Genomic DNA, 18,339 nt, shown 5'->3' with positions numbered 1-18,339 from the left:
AATTCTTTCGTTAGGCATTCTTATGATTTGGCCAATCTATCTAATCCTCTATTTCTCTATTCTATCCAATTTTTTTCTTTCTGTTACTTATCTATTTTCCTCCTTGACTGTTTACGTTTTAACTTTCCAGAGCTTTGAGTACAATGGACTTTTTAGTCTGAGTGTTTTAGGAGTTACTAAATTTCGCGATGCTTCTTGGTTTGACTTTTTAAATATCAGTTTCAAGTTTTTATATGCGGATCGCATAGGTTTTTGTTGTGCCTTATGTCTTTAGCTGCACACATCTCCTGCGCTACCAGGTCAACATCCAGGTAGACACAGGCCAGCTATGGTGAGCACCGCATCTTTCGAAACCGTTCTGAAGGCAGAGCTGATTCTAAGTGTGCAAGTGTGCCTTAACAGAACTTGGAATTTATGCTTCGTGCATACGTAGCGAATTTAAGTGCGTCACACCAAACTGTCGCGCCATAGATTTCATCACTCCTGACAGTATTTGTCTTGCCTGCTGACTTGGTCTGCCGATATTTGTCATTATTCTGGCCAGTGCTACCATTGCCGCGGCAGCTTTGCTGTTTGCCTACTCTAAGTGGTAATCGAAGCTAAGCTGATGATCTACCAGTATGCCTAAGTACTTTACATATGGCTTAGACTTAATGATGTTGCCGCCAACTTTGAGCTGCACCTATTCTACCCTCTAACGGCTGGTGATGAGTACGGCCTCTGTCTTACGTTGTATGGCAAGCTTGAATTGCGTTGAAAAAAATCGAGGTTTTTTTGTTGTTTTAATTTTATTTTATTTATTTATTATTTTTTGAAGTTTTTTACATTCTCTTCTAAGCAGAAATTTCAATTATATTTTTCAACTATTTCGTATATTTAGTCTTCTTTTATATTTATCATATTATTTATTTTCAATTTCAGTTATAATTTTCGATATTTCTTCCAGCTCTCCACTTGCCTTCCATTGTGTGCTAGTAATTTGTACGACTTCACAAGTTTTCATTGAAATTTTCCACATGGAAAATTTTTTGATTTATACACCATCTGAATACTCGCTGACAAGACAGTAAATCTTGTTTGTTGCACACACACACATGCACATATCTACCTACATACGCAAACGCACAAAATATTCGGTTAGGCAGACAAATTGCGGACAGTGGACATGTCAAGGCGACATGTCGAAGAACCAAAGCAAGTGGTCAAAATAATATTTTAGTTAGAAAGGGGAAAATAATATAAAATAAAACAAAATACCGAAAGCAATATTTTAACTACAAAAATAAAAAAAAATATAAAAAAAATTATAAATAAAAATGTTTTAGAAAAATAAAAATGATCAAGTGTTGGTGTACCAAAATGCGGTAAGCTGAAAAGTGGCACATTTCCATTTCGAGAGATTGCAAAACTCTTTTATTCCTGGTGTAGCAAATTGTATATAATATTTTTATTTAAATTAGATTAGGTACTCGTAATTTTTGCTTTTCTTTAAAATATCGAACTGAAAGTGGTAGAACATGTTTTCGAGACTTTCTAGTTTTATATACATACATACATGCCAACATACAAACGCACACATAATATTGGCTTTCCAATTATTAAGAACACATAATAACAAATAAAACCACACTTTCGTATATTTGTATGTATGTATGAATGCATGTATGTATGTACTGTCTAATTGAATTGTGTTAGTTGTGCTGTAGCTGCACTTGTTTGCCCTTCCTGCCGCTAGCGCTAACCACTATTTACTTTCACACTCCCACCTTAGCTTCCCCGAACCCTTTTCGCATTCACTTATTTCATTTGCCTCTTTTGTGCTTGACTGCACCGTTTTTTGCAAAATGTCGAGAATTTCGAAAATTCCTCTATTTTGCCTTTTTGCTGCTGCAGCGTATGTTATTTAATGAAATTTTATTATTATGAACACGCCCATAAAAGTTTATTACGTGCGGCAAGTTAACTCCAACGTATATTTGTGCATACACACACACACATACCCGTATACGCACACTATTATGAAGACAAATAACGGACAACAAATTACTAAACAAGCTATGCAAAAGTGCTGCTGTGGGTCTGAGGCGAGAAGTTGTAAAAATTTCCCTCAGCCTGCGGTTCGAAGGCCTGCAAGCGAACGCTTAGTAAATTTTTGCATATGTGGTTGTAGGCAAGCTGGGCTTGCTTGCATTCACACACACACACACACCTATGCATATGTATTTGTATGTAATAAAACGCTCCAGTAGATTTTATTTAATATTTGTGCTGTTGTTATTTTACTTATGCACGTCTCACTCACTTTGGCTGCGGTTGACCATGAATGAAGTGTAAAAAAGTTACGAGTGCTCCTAGTGTCCGAAAACACTTTTCTTTCTCAGTTTGCTAGTTTAGGTTAGTTCTTAGATTTGCCTCGCAAATTCTTACAATTACTTTAGGCTTAATGTATAAAGTTTTTTTGCGTATTGTTGGGTTTAGAGTAAAATAATTGCTTTTCGAATAGTTTGCATTCATGAGGGGAAAATTGTAAAAATTTTTACTTTGAAGTTGCTTTGGGTTACCAAAACTAAGTGAGAAATTCCGATGGTATAGTATAAAAATAGGTTTGGGTGTTAGAAATCTTGGTTTGTCTAAATAACTGTGGACTTTTTTTTATTACACGGGCTTAGATTTACATAACTAAGATATGCCCGGCGGCGTTTTTTGCCTGTTTGGTAAACATTTTATGATAGTTTTTAAACTAACATCCATATGAGATGGAAACTAGAAACCCTCCGCATCGTTTAAAATTCAAAGGCATTCTAATAGAAAATTTACTCGCTAGATGGCGTTCAGATTTAGAAGGCGTTTCAATACAGAATTTATCCCGCAAATTATGACTGGAGCTAATATAAGGCGTTTTTCAATAGGTGCGCTTCAACTTTTTTCCGATAGGGAGGGCGAACGACGCAATATTTTTGAAGTGAAAACTTCTTTAGAATCGTTGGGAGTGATTTGAGGAAAAGTGAAACGAAAAAAGCGACCTACTTGGCTACGAAGCGTTATATTATATGTTGATATAAAAGTAGCGACGAACTAAATAAAAATAACTTTTATTTTTTCTTGTGATTCGAACCGAGGATTTTGGATCGGAAGCTCACATTGCTAGTCGCTCGGCTACCGCGCCATGCTGTCGTTGTTGGCCTAAAAGTTATTTAGTTACGAAGCGTTATATTATATGTTGATATAAATAATTTTTGTGAGCGTGTAATTCTCAAAAGGGTTTATTAGGTTTATTATTTAAAATGTATTGACTAGGTAGTGTGGTTATCAGCTTAACATCTGATAGATCCTCCATCGGAGGACAACAAATGTTAAACTAATTTTTGGAAATGGGCGGAGTGTTTTAGGGGCGGCTTGTTGCTTCTCTGCCACGGGCTGACCCGGTATTGCATTACCGCCGGGATTTCAGCTTTGAATAAATACAAGAAAAAATATACTAATACATTTAGCTTTGGTGGGAAGAGCCATAAATTTTTATGTGAATACATGTAGACGAAAATGGAATTTTTTTTTTTTTTGAAATTTACATTGTAGGACATTTCTGATTATTTATTGAAAACAGTTTTTTGGCTTTTCTATTTTTGGTTTAAATACTGAAAGTCAGTTTAAGTGAATCGGTATAAATATTTCGTACATTAATTTTTGAAGTGAAAACTTCTTTAGAATCGTTGGGAGTGATTTGGGAAAAAGTGAAACGCATTACAACATATAAACGTAGCGACGAACTAAATAACTTTTAGGCCAGCACTGACAGTATGGCGCGATAGCCGAGCGGCTAGCAATGTGAGCTTCCCATCCAAAATTCTTAGTTCGAATCACAAGAAATAAAATTTTTTTTTTTTTTGAAATTTGCATTGTAGGACATTTCTGATTATTTATTGAAAACAGTTTTTTTCTATTTTTGGTTTAGATACTGAAAGTCAGTTTAAGTGAATCGGTATAAATATTTCGTACATTAATTTTTTTTTTGTGAGCGTGTAATTCTCAAAAGGTTTATTAGGTTTATTATTTAAAATGTATTGACTAGGTAGTGTGGTTATCAGCTTAACATCTGATAGATCCTCCATCGGAGGACAACAAATGTTAAACTAATTTTTGGAAATGGGCGGAGTGTTTTAGGGGCGGCTTGCTCCTTCTCTGCCACGGGTTGACCCGGTATTACATTACCGCCGGGATTTCAGCCTTGAATAAATACAAGAAAAAATGTACTAATACATTTAGCTTTGGTGGGAAGAGCCATAAATTTTTATATGAATACAAGTGGACGAAAATGGAAGAAATTTGTAAGTCTGTTTCTTCGGTCCGTTTGGGTATTTTTTTTTTGACAACATCGAAACCAAAGCATTTGTATCATATTTTATCTATCATAAACCACTCGTATCATTTCGCACCCTAAATACAAAAGGGTCACAACTCAAAATTTTCCAAAACTGAGTTTTTTGCATAAATTAATTCAGAGTCACATTTCTAACTGCTGCAAATATTTCGTTCACATAACTATCTTCTTTAACTGGAAAAATACAGTTATGTCTATTTTTATGTCAAGTGTGTTGCTTTTGCACGATCAATTAAAGAGAATTATTTTTAGTTGCGTTAATGGGCTCAAGAACAGCTGATTACTTTTATTACACATAAAGAGTTTTATTTTGAGTTCTGCCTCTATAACTGTAAAAAGTGATAAATTTCGTGGTATATTATTTTGCATTGTGCCTCTTTAGTTGTGAAAAGTGAGTTCAATTAGGTTAGCCCCCGTTTCCACCAAAAGCAAACACCGTGTTTGCAGGAGTTGTGTTTATGAGAACTGTCAACTGTTTCCACCGAAATGTGTTTGCAAAGTGTATGGTCTTTGGTATGGTAAACAGATTTATGATACATTATTTTGCGGCGACAGCACAGCGCGATAGCCCAGCGGCTAGCAATGTGGGCTTCCGATCCGAAATCCTTGGTTCGAATCACAAGAAAATTTTTTTTTTTTTTTTTTTTTTATGCATTTATTTCATTTTGTTTTATGATATGTTTAAGAGCAGATTTTTTTCATGGCAGAAATACACTCGGAGGTTTGCCATTGCCTGCCGAGGGGCGACCGCTATTAGAAAAATGTTTTCATTAATTTTGCTTTCACCGAGATTCGAACCAACGACCTCTCTGTGAATTCCGAATGGTGATCACGCACCAACCCACTCGGCTACGAATGCAATAAAAAATGAGGAAAATGAGCAACATTGCCACCACTTAATAATTAAATTAGACGCAAACCCAACAAAACACGCTTTAAATTAGACGCAAACCCACAAAACACGCTTTGAAAGTGAGTTTAGGTATGGAGTTGTGTTTTAATTTTGTATGGGATTTGACAGGAGTTTTGTTTCGTGTTTGCGCTAAGAACACGATAGCGGCAGAGAACACGCTAGCGGCTGCGGTGGAAACTTACTATTAGGGAACTTATAAAATTAAAACATTTTATCAGTTAAAAAGGCACAACTTAAGAAAATATCACTACTTAATCGAAAAAATTTCAGTTAAAGAGTCATAAATCAAAATTTTGTTTTATTTTCGCAAACATAAAATAAAATTGAGAAAAATATAGTAGAACCTTCTTCAATGTTGTATATTTTCATGATGGAACAATATTTTCTTTAAATATTACAATAATTTTTACATAAAACGTTTTTCGTCTCTCCTGAAAATCTTGGTATTTTGAGTTGTGACCCTTTTGTATTTAGGGTGCGATTTGTTGAAATTGAAAACATTGAGGATGAATAATGATAAAATGAAGAAAATAAAATATGAACTTTATAGCAATATTATAATGAACCTATAACTATCCCGCTCCTAATGCTGCTTTCGTCTTATTCTCTCTCAGTTTGTTTTACGGAAGGTTTCACTTCTATCAAGTCTAACCGTTAGACTGGTATTTTTTTTTATTTTTCGCTTGTCATTTGTAAAATTCATTAGTATACATTTCATCATGGAACGCTACACACTTGAGTAACGATTGCAAATCGTGCAAATTTTTTATGAAAATAATCGTTCTGTTGCTGCTACTTTAAGAGCATTACGGCCATATTACGGTCCATTTAACAAGCCATCCCGTTCGACAATCGACCGTCTAGTGAAAAAATTTGTATCTACGTTTTTGCTACATAATGTTCCGGTACCAGTGAGAGCAAGAAGTGCACGAAGTTTTGAAAATATTGCTGCCGCCAGGGCTTCAGTTCAAGAAGACGCAAATGTGTCGCTCACACGACGTTCTCAACAATTGGGTCTTTCTGTGTCGTCATTGTGGCGAATTTTGCGAAAAGATCTTGGCCTACATCTGTACAAGATCAAGCTGACACAAGAACTGAAGCCGTTTGACCATTTGAAGCGACGTCGATTCGTAAATTGGGCTGAAGATCAACTCGAAAATGATCCAGATTTTTTCCAAAAAATCATCTTCAGTGATGAAGCTCACTTTTGGCTCAATGGCTTTGTCAACAAGCAAAATATGCGTTACTGGGCAGAAAGCAATCCACAAGTGATTCATGAGGCACCGTTGCATCCCGAAAAAATCACTGTTTGGTTCGGTTTACATGCCGGCGGCGTAATTGGCCCATATTTTTTCGTTGACGAGAACGATCGCCACGTTACTGTGAATGGAAATCGATACCGCGACATGATAAACGATTATTTTTGGCCGCAATTGAATGGTATGGACTTAGACGACATGTGGTTTCAACAGGACGGGGCCACAAGCCACACAGCACACGCTACAATTGATTTGTTGAAGAGTAAGTTCGATGAGCGCATTATTTCCAGAAATGGACCGGTCGAATGGCCGCCGCGGTCGTGTGATTTGACGCTTCTAGACTATTTTCTTTGGGGTTATGTGAAGTCATTGGTCTACAGTAACAAGCCGGCGATGATTTGTGAGCTCAGAGCCAATATTGAATGCGAAATTGCTGGAATTTCGGCCGATTTATGCAAAAGAGTGGTCGAAAATTGGGTTCAACGATTGGACTTCGTAAAACGTGCACGCGGTGGTCATGCAAAAGAAATCGAATTTCATACTTAAATGTATGTGTTCAAACTCGATAATAAAAAAAAAATTAGTTAAAAAAGTCAAACCGTTTGTGTTTTATTCAAAAAAGTTCAAAAGTTGAAGCGCTCTTACTGAAAAACGCTTTATTTGACGTGAGACTTAAAATATTGAGCATAGCTTAGATTTCGAAGATATTCTAATACAAAAAGTGTGCTCGTTAGATGGCGCTAGAGTCGATACATTTTATTACAGACTTCTGATATATTTGATTTGAGACTTAAAGTGTTATATACAGCTAGAAGGTCGAAAAAAGCGAATACATAGTATTACGGAATTTTTTCTGAGACAACTTTTAAATTTATTGATCTAAAAATGTGTGCACATGTTATGCTATATTTTAACTGTACCTTAAGACTTAGACTATTTATTTGGAAAGGACCTAGAGCTGATCTCCGGGAGCTCCGCTCAAAAGAGACGTTTTGCGGTGACTCTTATATCTTTGAACTGGCTCCTCTGCAATTAAAAAAACAGAAGAGATTTCGTTAAAGTAATGTTAAATCTAGTAATTACTTTAAGGAATAAGCAAAATAATTTTTTTTGACAAAATGGCGGTTTCTCAATAAAAAAATCGATTTTTGACCAAAATTTCGGGCTTAAATTGTTTATAAACAAAAAAAAATATTTATCGGTGAGAAAAAATAGATTTTTAACCAAAATTTCGGACTTAAATTGTTTATAAAAAAAAAAAAAAATATTATATATTTATCGGTGAGAAAAAATCTTTGATTATTAAGAAGCTCGTGTTAAAATTAAGAAGCTCGTGCTAAAACTTGAGACTAATCAGTTTAGCCCTTTCAGAGTAATGTTGATCACCGACTTTGAAAACACCATTTTAAGAAAAACGCGTTTAAAGTTCCAGATAAGCGCTACTGCTCCGGCCTTGTACCTTCAAGCACTCTGAAACGCCTTTTCAAATTTGCGTTTAACTTCGAAAATGTTTACCGGAATGATATGAAATTTTCTGTATGTATTCTTAAATATATTATATATAAATTAAGAAAAAAAATAAAAACATCGATTTTTTGAAAATTCTACCTGTATATAACCCCTTAAAAGTTTCAGCACAGTTCAGCTTTCGCACCCAGTCGATAAATTTAGTAAAGGACTTTAAATATTCAGCATAGCTCAGATTTAGCAGGCATTTCAATATAAAACATATTAAATAAAAATGTTAACACAGTTTGCCATTCTCAATGGTACCAAAACGATAGTTCTTTTGCAGCTCAAGAAACACCCGATACTGTTTTACACATTTAAGGAATACGGCTGTATGAACGCCTTTTGAAATGAAATATCCGAAATATTTACATTTCGAAATAGTAGACCTTTTCTATTCGCCATTTCCCCGCTCGCTATCTCTATGCTCGATTAACTTGAGGCAAAATTAGCATGCAAAAGCAACAAAAAAGTTATCGAGTAAAATTCGCCGCTGGCGAGTATGGATATAACTTCTGCTCAAATATGAACGAGACGTTATCAATAAAACGGTCCGCGGATGACATATGGCAAAAATAAATTTTTGTTTTTTGGTAGGACTGTTATAAGCTTACATGGCAAATTTCAGCGCGATATGTCACATAGTTTGTTTTCTGTGCTAATATATAATTTAAGGCAGCTGTCTTCCCGCTTTACCGACATATGTTCATTTGTACCAGTTGCTTCATCTATTCGCCATTTGCTAAGTCTTGGCGAAAAGAAGACGCCCAATAATATCAAAAGATATCTATTGTGTGAGGATAACTGCAATACCCCACATTTTAAGGCTTTTTAAAAATTTTAGCACATTCTGAAGTTTTCCATTTTTTTATATGGAGGCCTTTTTCTGCCTAGTGCAGGGTATTCACAAGAAATGTGTTCTTAAAGTCGAAAAGGTGGAGGTTTATATTTTGTAGTAAAAAGCACCAGCCCTCAGACTTGACTTGGAGGTCGCAAGTGGCAGCTCAGCGACTGAGTACAGCCAGTGATCGTTCCAAAATCTCAGCCCTGACGGAGGGAAACGGTCCCGATACCATCAGGACCAAATCATCGGCGTATGCTACTACCTCATTCCCACCCTGATTTAGCATTATCAGAACTTCATCAATAGCAAGTAGCCAAAGTAGGGGCGAAAGGACGCCAACTTGCGGCGTCCCCCTGTTGACGAATCTAGTGACTTTAGCCCCTCTTGCGACTGCATTAACCTCCCCACACCCAAGCCGGGATCTAGAGACAGATAGGTCTTTCCACCTCTGGTCTATCTAAGGTAGTGACAATAGACTCCGTCCTGATGTTATTAAAAGCACCCTCTATGTCTATGAAGGCCGCCAAAGTGAATTGTTTGCCTTCCAGTGATTTTTCCACAGTCCTTACGACTTCGTGCAAGGCTGATTCCGTGGATTTCCCTTTCAGGCAAGCGTGTTGCGCTGGAGCTAGTTTGGACTCGATGTGCCCTAGGATAAGATAATCAATCAATATTTCAAGCACTTTTAGGATACATGAGGTAAGACTTATAGGCATTAAGTCCTTGGCCGAGTCGTGACTCCTCCCTGCCTCCCTGCCTTGGGTATGAAAACAAACCTCGATTTCGTTCATTTGGCGGGGACGTAATCAAGAGCGATACATGCCAAGTAGATTTTTTGCAGGACAGGAACCAACGAGATGCTTGTTTTCTGAAGCATCACAGGTAAGATATCGTCGGAACCAGGAGATGTAAAAGGAGAAAAACTATTTACCGCCCACGTGATTTCGTCAACTGACAGGATAGGCTCCAGGGAAACCTCAAGTAGCCCTACCAGCGACTGATTACTTACCAGGATAGTCAAAGATTCTTTTGCAGATTCAGCCAAATCCCCATATTTCTTTTTTAAAAGAGTTCTGCAGGAGTGGTCTCTGGAAAGGATCTTGCTTAGCCTGGCAGACTGCTTCACGGCTTCATGCTGAGTCTCGCATATTTAATGGCTCTTTTGCACTCATTCAAAATTACACGGTAATTTTCAAAGTTTTTAGTTTGTCAGCATTCGTTAAAAACCCTCCTAATCTTCTTTTTCAAGTCGGTCAGCGTCTTGCTCCACCAGGGAGAAAAGTCTTTCTTGCTAAAAGATACTGGACAAACCCTTTGAAGGCCGTCTGATAGGATTGCTGCAAGTGTTCCATTGATCAGTGGATGAGAAAGGGCACAGTAATGGAGGATATTTTCAATGGGATACAAGAAATCTTGTAAAGTTAAGGTGTACAGATTTGCCCTCATTATTCCAGGTTTTAGTCCAAGGCGTACGCCACAAATAGGGGCAGGAGCTTGGCTAAACAGCCAAAAAGGGTGTAAGCGCCGAACTACATGATATCTTTGACTACAGTGGCCTATCAACAGTTCAAAGTTTGCGTGAGCGTTAAATTTTTTCATGCCGGCCAAAGCGGCAAACGGCTGCAGTGATACATAAAGACAGAAAGAAGATTTTTCTTACTTCCATCAGATTGCTGTGATATATATATAATATTTTATATCAGTCTGTATTAGATTTCATTATGCAACCATCATTTCAGGTCCAACATCAAGATAATAAAATATCTGTTCGAATGAGTAAATTCCACAATTCAAAGTGTTCATTTCACAATTGTGGAACCTGTGAACCTTCTTCACTGTTTCATAAATAAAGATGCATCTAATTTAAAGTTTGCTTAATTTAATACAAAAGAAAATTAAAGATTTATCAGCAGCTCTGCCAGTGCAAACTTAAAAAAATAATCCCCTTTGTAATAAAGTCATATGGAATAACAAAAGATCTGTGCAAGTCCGTCCATACCTGTGTACAAGAAGGAAGCTCTACAGACAGATACGTGTTGTATTGTAAAAGGCAAACATAATTCAAGAAATGAGTCGTGCACTCCCTTACCACGATGAACAGAAAAGCAATCGTAACCAGAGAAACGGAAGAAGAGGAATTTAACTCAGTAATGTTTTAATTTCACGCTCAAACTAGCATTTAATATCTTGGAAATTACCACCAGCAAATAAGCACGAAATTTACTTTACCTCACATTACCAAACCAACACAACAACAAGAAGTTTTGCCCAAAGTAATATCCTTGCTGAAATGCTATCCTTATCAAATTTATAAAATCATAAAACAAAACTTTTTAACATCTTGAAGTAAACTGCGTGAAAGCATACAATTTCAAATACACAATTACAAACACAAACACGCACACATATATGGGCTGTATATGGATGTAAGTAGGTGCGTGTGTAGTTTTGGTTATACAAATCACTCGGAGCGGTCGTCAGATCCGCACACAGATCCATCAACTGACAGTCAAAATGGCTACTCCGCCTGCCAATTTCAACCGAAAATGTCTGCTGCTAATCGGCAGCGTGCGCCATTCCAAGAAAAGGCAAAAGACTAAAGACAAACGGCAAACGGTAAACGGCAACAGGCAACAATCAACAACAACAATAAAAGAGTAGCGCCTTCAAAGCATAAGTCAAGTCGTCAAGTTGGAAGTTGACCTTCTTTCACTCACACATACACACACACACACACAACTACATTATACGTACCACAAAAGTGTAAGCCCTATAAATTTGCCATCCACTGCCAAGTGCTTAAGTGTTAAGTTGGCAAGCCAATGGAGTTTTCGTTAGTTGAAATCGTGCCTACTTTTGAAGTCGACTTCCAGTTCGCTTGACTTGTAACAAATACCGGAAATTGTTGTCAAGATAATTATTGTTATTTGTTTTTAGAGTGCTACCGCACACACATTAGTCACAACAACAGCAATGCTCTACTTAGTATGAGTGCTTCACCAACTAACCAAAAGGATGCACATTACGTCTACATCAATTTGCGGTTGAACCTCAGCTCACTTAAGACTCATTCGATTTGTGTTTGGCATAAATGCACATAAATTCACGGTGATATATATGCCTCTCTACGCAGATTGCTCTCGGTTGACCAATACTTTCTGAGTCAAGGCACACATACATGCCAATGTGTAAGTATGTAAGGCCGTGCTTGTTACCACCTTGGCCTCTTGTCGTTAATCTTCTATCTGCATTCTGGCCGCTTTCATTTTGATTGCATTGAAGCGTATAGAATTAAAAATATTTGTTGCATGCAACTTTTTTTGAGAAAAGTACTTACGTTTCCGTTCATAGAAGTCATTGACGGAAGTCATAGCATTTTATTTATTTATTTATTCAAAAGCTGATATCTCGACATCTTATAAAATTAAGTCCCAAAATATGTACAGTGAAGGATATATACAGTGAAGTCTACTTTCAGTAGCATATTTTCTAATTTACCAGAAGTATACAGTAATTGAAAAAAACTGTTCCTAAATAGCTCATACAACTCGCTGTTCCACCGTACACGATACACTTCAACAACCTGGAGGGAGCCAAAAACCTTGCGGAGTATTTTTTCTCGAAACCTCCAACAACTTTCTCATCTGCTTTTGCACCATACTCATATAGCAGCATGGAAATGATAAGCGTTTTGTAGAGTATTAGTTTGATTCTTCGAGAAAGATTTCTATTTACTTCTCTATTGCCTACTGAACCCAAAGAAACAACTGTTGGCAAGAGTTATCCTCCGCTTGACCTCCTGGCTGACGTCAGTTTTGTGGTTGATGCTGGTCCCAAGGTACACAAAGTCCTTGGCAAATTGTCCAAGACGTGAAGACTCCTTGTCTATTGACAGCAGGTCCTTTGTTTTGCCTCATTGACCGCAAGACCGACATTGGTCGCCTTTCTCTTTAAGCTGGAGTATATAGCCCGGTTGGCAAATGCTAACAGCATGGCATTCATGTGGCAGCGCGAATAATTTCTTCCAGTAAAAGGTTGGAACAGTCATCGAATTGAGAATCACCTGATCTGAAACCTCGTTTGGTATCGAATGGCTTGGTGAGTTTACTTCTAATTCTCACAGAGCTTCTAGGAGAGCCCAACGTAGCGCTCATAGCCGTGTTTTGCGGGGATACCAAGATTAGGCATTGCAGCATAGAGAAATTTTCTATAGGGTGGACCATGTAAAATTTGATTTTTGAATCGGCTGTAAAAAAAAAACTATTCAATGTCATTGTCATTTAGGAATGAAAAATAATATGGTTCAAGTGCCTGCCACGACTGGCTTTACAGCAGGCCTTTCGATCAACCCAATTTTTAAGCACATTTTCGATTGTTTGGACTCCAATTTCATGAATGGCAACTTCGATTTCATGTTTTAAAGCATCAATTGTCTCTGAATGGTTCGCATAGCATTTGTCCTTAACGGCTCCCCACAAAAAATAGTCCAACGGGCTTAAATCACAGCTCCGAGGTGGCCAATTGATATCGGAATTCAAAAACAGTACCCAAAAGTTCGAGTGTAACTTTGGCAATGTGACAAGTTGCACGTCCTGTTGAAACCAAATGTCGTCCATGTCATCCTCTTCAATTTTTGGAAACAAAAACTCGTTGAGCATATCACGGTAACGCTCGCCATTTACTGTAACCGCGGAAGAAGAAGAAGACTCACCACTTTGGAAATAGGTTTTCAATATTTCCCTATTTTGTTCAAGAGTATAGCGTCCCATTTCGTAAATGTCAAACCTTTAAGTAAATTATGAACCCATTTGACATGCCATTTGTGTTACCATTCTCAAAAAAATAGGTGGTTCAAAAAGCAAGCTCTATATGGCCCACCCTGTATCTATGTTATCAAAAGCGGCTTTACAATCAACGAAGAGATGATGTGTGTCGAGCTCTTTTTCGTGAGTCTTCTCCATGATATGACGTATTTTAAAGATCTAGTTTAGATAAGACATGGAGGACTAAAACTTAAGTCAAGAAATGAAGAGACATGCAGCTATCATTGCTATATGCGCAAGTGCCACCGAGTTAGAAATCCCTAAATTTCTCAAGTGCGCCAGTTCATTCGTTCATAAGGCTCACCTTGAATTGGAAGCATCAGGCGGCGATGCAGAATGTATTACAAAAAGCACAACACACGAGCAACGTTCTGACTCTGTCCGATCTGCAGAATGCATTCAAGTGCAAGGAAAAAATTACGACGACACCCTTAAAAATCAATGAAGGCGAGAGAGGAGATTCTTGTAGCTAACGTATATTTTATTGAATGATTTTATAGATATTTAGTAAGTTAATATTGTGCAAACAATTTCCGAAGTTTCCCTAAATTTTGTTCAAAATAAAAGTTAATTAGTTTAACTCTCAAGTTAATGATAATAAGTTAATAATTTAATAAAAATTCTGCTTAGTTTATAAAAATGTTAAAACGAAGAAAGTTATGGGAATTCCACTGCGAAAGATAACAAAGGAAAGCATTTTTATTCAAAACTTTATGGAAATTCTATAATTAAATATTAAGAAAAAAACCCAAAATTGTTCGCAAAAATTTTGAACAAAAAAGAAATTTTTTTCCTAAAAACAAAAAAGTTGTTATAAAAATAATTTCATAACAAATTTTTAATAAAAATAATTTAATAAAAAAAATATATTTTTAATTTATAAAAATGTTAAAGGGAAGAAAGTTATGGAAACTGCCTTCTGAAATATTACAAAAAGAAAAAGAAAAAATTTCCCAAATATTATGATCAAAAAAATAAAGTTTCTTTCCCAAAAACCGAAAATTTTTAATAAGAATTTTTTTTTAAATAATTTTATAAATTTTTTTTTTAATTTATAAAAATGTTAAAAAGAATATATGTAGTTATTAGAATTCAATTACAAAAGATTACAATGTTGGTACAATTGGTTTAATATAACTCGAAAATTTATGGGAATTCTATTATAAAATGTTATAAAAAGAAGAAGAAAATTCTGAACAAAAATTCTGAACAAAAAAATAAAGTTTTTTTTTCCAAAAAAACCAAAAACTTTTTTAAAAATAATGTAATAAAAAAATTTTTTTAATTCATAAAAATGTTAAAAAGGAAAAAGTTATGGGAGGAAATATTAGTAAAAAAATTGTTTAAGATAACTCGAAAATTTATCAAAATTCTTTTACAAAAAGAAAAGGAAAATTGTTGGCAAAAATTTTGAATAAAAAATGTTTTCCCAACAACAAAAAATGTGTAATAAAAATTTTTAATAAACATAATTTTATTATATTTAAAAAATTATACAAACGTTAAAAAGAAGAAAGTTATGGGTTAAGTAAACTTCCACTAGGAAAGATTACAAAAAAAAAACATTTTGGGGGAAAATTTACGAAGGGAAATATTACGAAAAGAAAAAACAAAAGTTAATAAAAATATATTATTAACAAAAGTTAATAAAAATATATTAATTTCATAAAAAATTTTTAATTAAAATATTTTCATAGAAAAAGCATTTTTAATTTATAAAAATGTTAAAAAGAAGAAAGTTATGGGAATTCCATTACGAAATATTACAATTTTTTTGGTTTTTTTTTATTATGACTATAATTTATTATTTATTATTTATTATTATTTATAGAATTATATATTATAATTCTATTCTGAAATATTACAAAAAGAAAAAGAAATTTTTCCCTAAACATTTTGAACGAAACAATAACGTTTTTTCCGAAAAAAAAAAAAATTTTAATAAAAAAGTTTTCAATAAAAATAATTTCATAAAATATGTTTAATAAAAATAATTTGATAAAAAAACTTAAAAAAAGAGAGTTATGGAGAAATTCCATTGTAAAAGATTACAAAAAAAATTATATTTTCCCCAAGCAAGAAAATTTTATGAAAAAAAAAATTTTTAAGTTTATTTTATAAAAAATTTATGAAAATGTTGAAAAGATGCCTTTGGCAACTGATAAATTTTATTTGGTTATTTAACTGTTCTTGTCAGGAATATATTGTAATTCAAAATGGTAAATATAAATTCATTCAAAAAGGGTGTAAGCGCTAACTATAAATGTATGTATACGCATATATTATATCTATACTATAAAGGTGAATGTCTGTGCGTTGTCCGCGCTTCACTACGAAACAACAACACCAAATGACGTAAAAATTTGTATACATTCATATATTCACTCAATGAAGGTTATAGGCATGTTTTTATGATGGAACTCCTTTCCTACAGCCCCCAGGCCGCGCCACCACTCTCATTCGTCACTAATAATCGAATACTTGCTTAAATTTAATCTCAAAAATCTTAGTTTTTCCTATTTCCCACTATTTATAGCAGCATAAGCTGTTCAACTATGACCCAAATGCAAAGTTCAAAAACGGTTTGAGATAGAAAATTAATAAAAATAATTTTGTTTGCTATTTTTCTGATGGGTTGTTTTGATTTTATTCAACGAGGCATGGCAACGGAGGATGCCGGGTATTGTAATATTATGGTTATTAATAAAAAATTATTTTCTAGGAAACTATTGTTTGTAATTCTTTTATATACATCTCTTAAATCCCTCAAAACTACTCCTACGCGAGCGGGGCCGCGGGTTAAAGCTAGTATAATATATATTTAAACCTTATTACCCATGATTTCAAATGTACTGTATTTGTGAAAATATATATTTATTTTTTTAACACGAAAGTCAAATTCGTTTGCTATTTTACACACCCACGTGCAAAAACCGCAAAACATACACTTGAGCAAATATCGGCACACATGCCAACGTGCATGTGTGTATTGAGTAAATAAATAAAATTATTTACATTTCATTTTAATTAATACCAAATTTAAAACAGCCATCAGTAACAGTGATGCCTTCACCAGATCAATACATCGAAAGTTTGTGTATTTATTATTGATAAATTATTTTTTTCATTCCTCTTATGCGGCATACTCGTAGGCCGTATGTAACTTATATATTGTGAATATTCATACGTATATTTGAAATTCAATGCCGAGTAAAATTAAATATAACGATGCTGGTGTACTATTTGAGTGGCGAGTGAATGCTGCCCTTCACCTGTAATGCAATGCATGCGAGTGTGATTGCAAGTGAATATGCGAATATGCAGGCAGGCACCCATTGCAAGAAACTAAAATCCGTATGTAGGCCTGTGAGTGTGTATTGGTATGAAAAGGCTTGCAGGAAAGGGTAATCGGATGTGGAAAATAACAGGCATTTCACAAAAAAATGTGCAGGAAATACTTATATGAATAGCAATAAATAAAAACAAAGTAATAAATAAAAAAAAAAAAACATTAATAATAAAAAATAAATAAAAACAAAAACAGCAACTACAAGTAAGAGCTGTATTTTAGCTACAGTTGGGCTATAAAGTAAGTAAGCAAAAATAATGGCGGCCGCTGTAGCCGAATGGGTTGGTGCGTGATTACCATTCGAAATTCACAGAGAGAACGTTGGTTCGAATCTCGGTGAAACACCAAAATTAAGAAAAACATTTTTCTAATAGCGCTCGCTCCTCGGCAGGCAATGGCAAGCCTCCGAGTGTATTGCTCCCATGAAAAAGCTCCTCATAAAACTATCTGCCGAACGGAGTCGGCTTGAAATTGTAGGTCCCTCCATTTGTGGAACAACATCAAGACGCACTACACAAATAGGAAGAGGAGCTCGACCAAACACCCAAATAGGGTGTACACGCCAATTATATTTATATATATAAGCAAAAATAAAATAATGTAAATTTTTAAATGGAATTACTTTTTGCATTCAATTTTTCTGCCTCGACTTCAATACACTCCAATGATACTCTAATAATATTAATTTTTTCTCTGAAGGATTTTACGAAAGCTCTGCAAAATATTGTTTCACATCTTTTCATATCTTCATGTTAACGAATGCGCTACTAATATTTTAAACAGCTTTTAAATATGTAATTATTCATATAAAATACGAAGTAATTATCAACAACTGAGATGCACAGGGTGTCAATAATTTTACGCTTGATAAAACTTTTACAATTGATTTTGCTGTTTTTGTACTTTTTGAACGTCATCTGTCCATCCACATTTAAATTTTAAAGTCCATCGATGCACAGTTGGAAAAGATGGAACAGATTTCTGTAACACTTTCGCCATTTTGTTTTCAATTAATGTTGCTTATAAGCCTTTCAAAGCTCTTATTAAACCGTGCTACTCCTTCGCAATGAAGGAATGGACGTGAAATTATAGATTTTAAATAGAAATACTGCATACCCAGCTTTTTATTTTCTCATCAATTCAATTATTTAGAAGGCTTTAAAGTTCTTAAGGAGGAAACGTAAGTAGAGGTGTCCACTGCGTATGCGTTACTTCAAAAGAGTAAAGCCCAATTACTTTTCTATTAAGTTTTTATAAAACACCA

General features: G+C 34.9%; 2 pseudogenes; both read left to right on the top strand.

The window, feature by feature from the left end:
* The first annotated feature begins 3,274 nt into the window (after window positions 1-3,274).
* On the top strand, window positions 3,275-3,461 carry LOC129236562 (U2 spliceosomal RNA; annotated as a pseudogene).
* Window positions 3,462-4,046: 585 nt separating this feature from the next.
* On the top strand, window positions 4,047-4,233 carry LOC129236544 (U2 spliceosomal RNA; annotated as a pseudogene).
* The last annotated feature ends 14,106 nt before the right edge of the window (window positions 4,234-18,339 follow it).

Source organism: Anastrepha obliqua, chromosome 1 (assembly GCF_027943255.1).
Source record: "Anastrepha obliqua isolate idAnaObli1 chromosome 1, idAnaObli1_1.0, whole genome shotgun sequence".
NCBI lineage: Eukaryota > Metazoa > Arthropoda > Insecta > Diptera > Tephritidae > Anastrepha > Anastrepha obliqua.
This window is presented reverse-complemented; position numbering and strand designations above follow the sequence as displayed.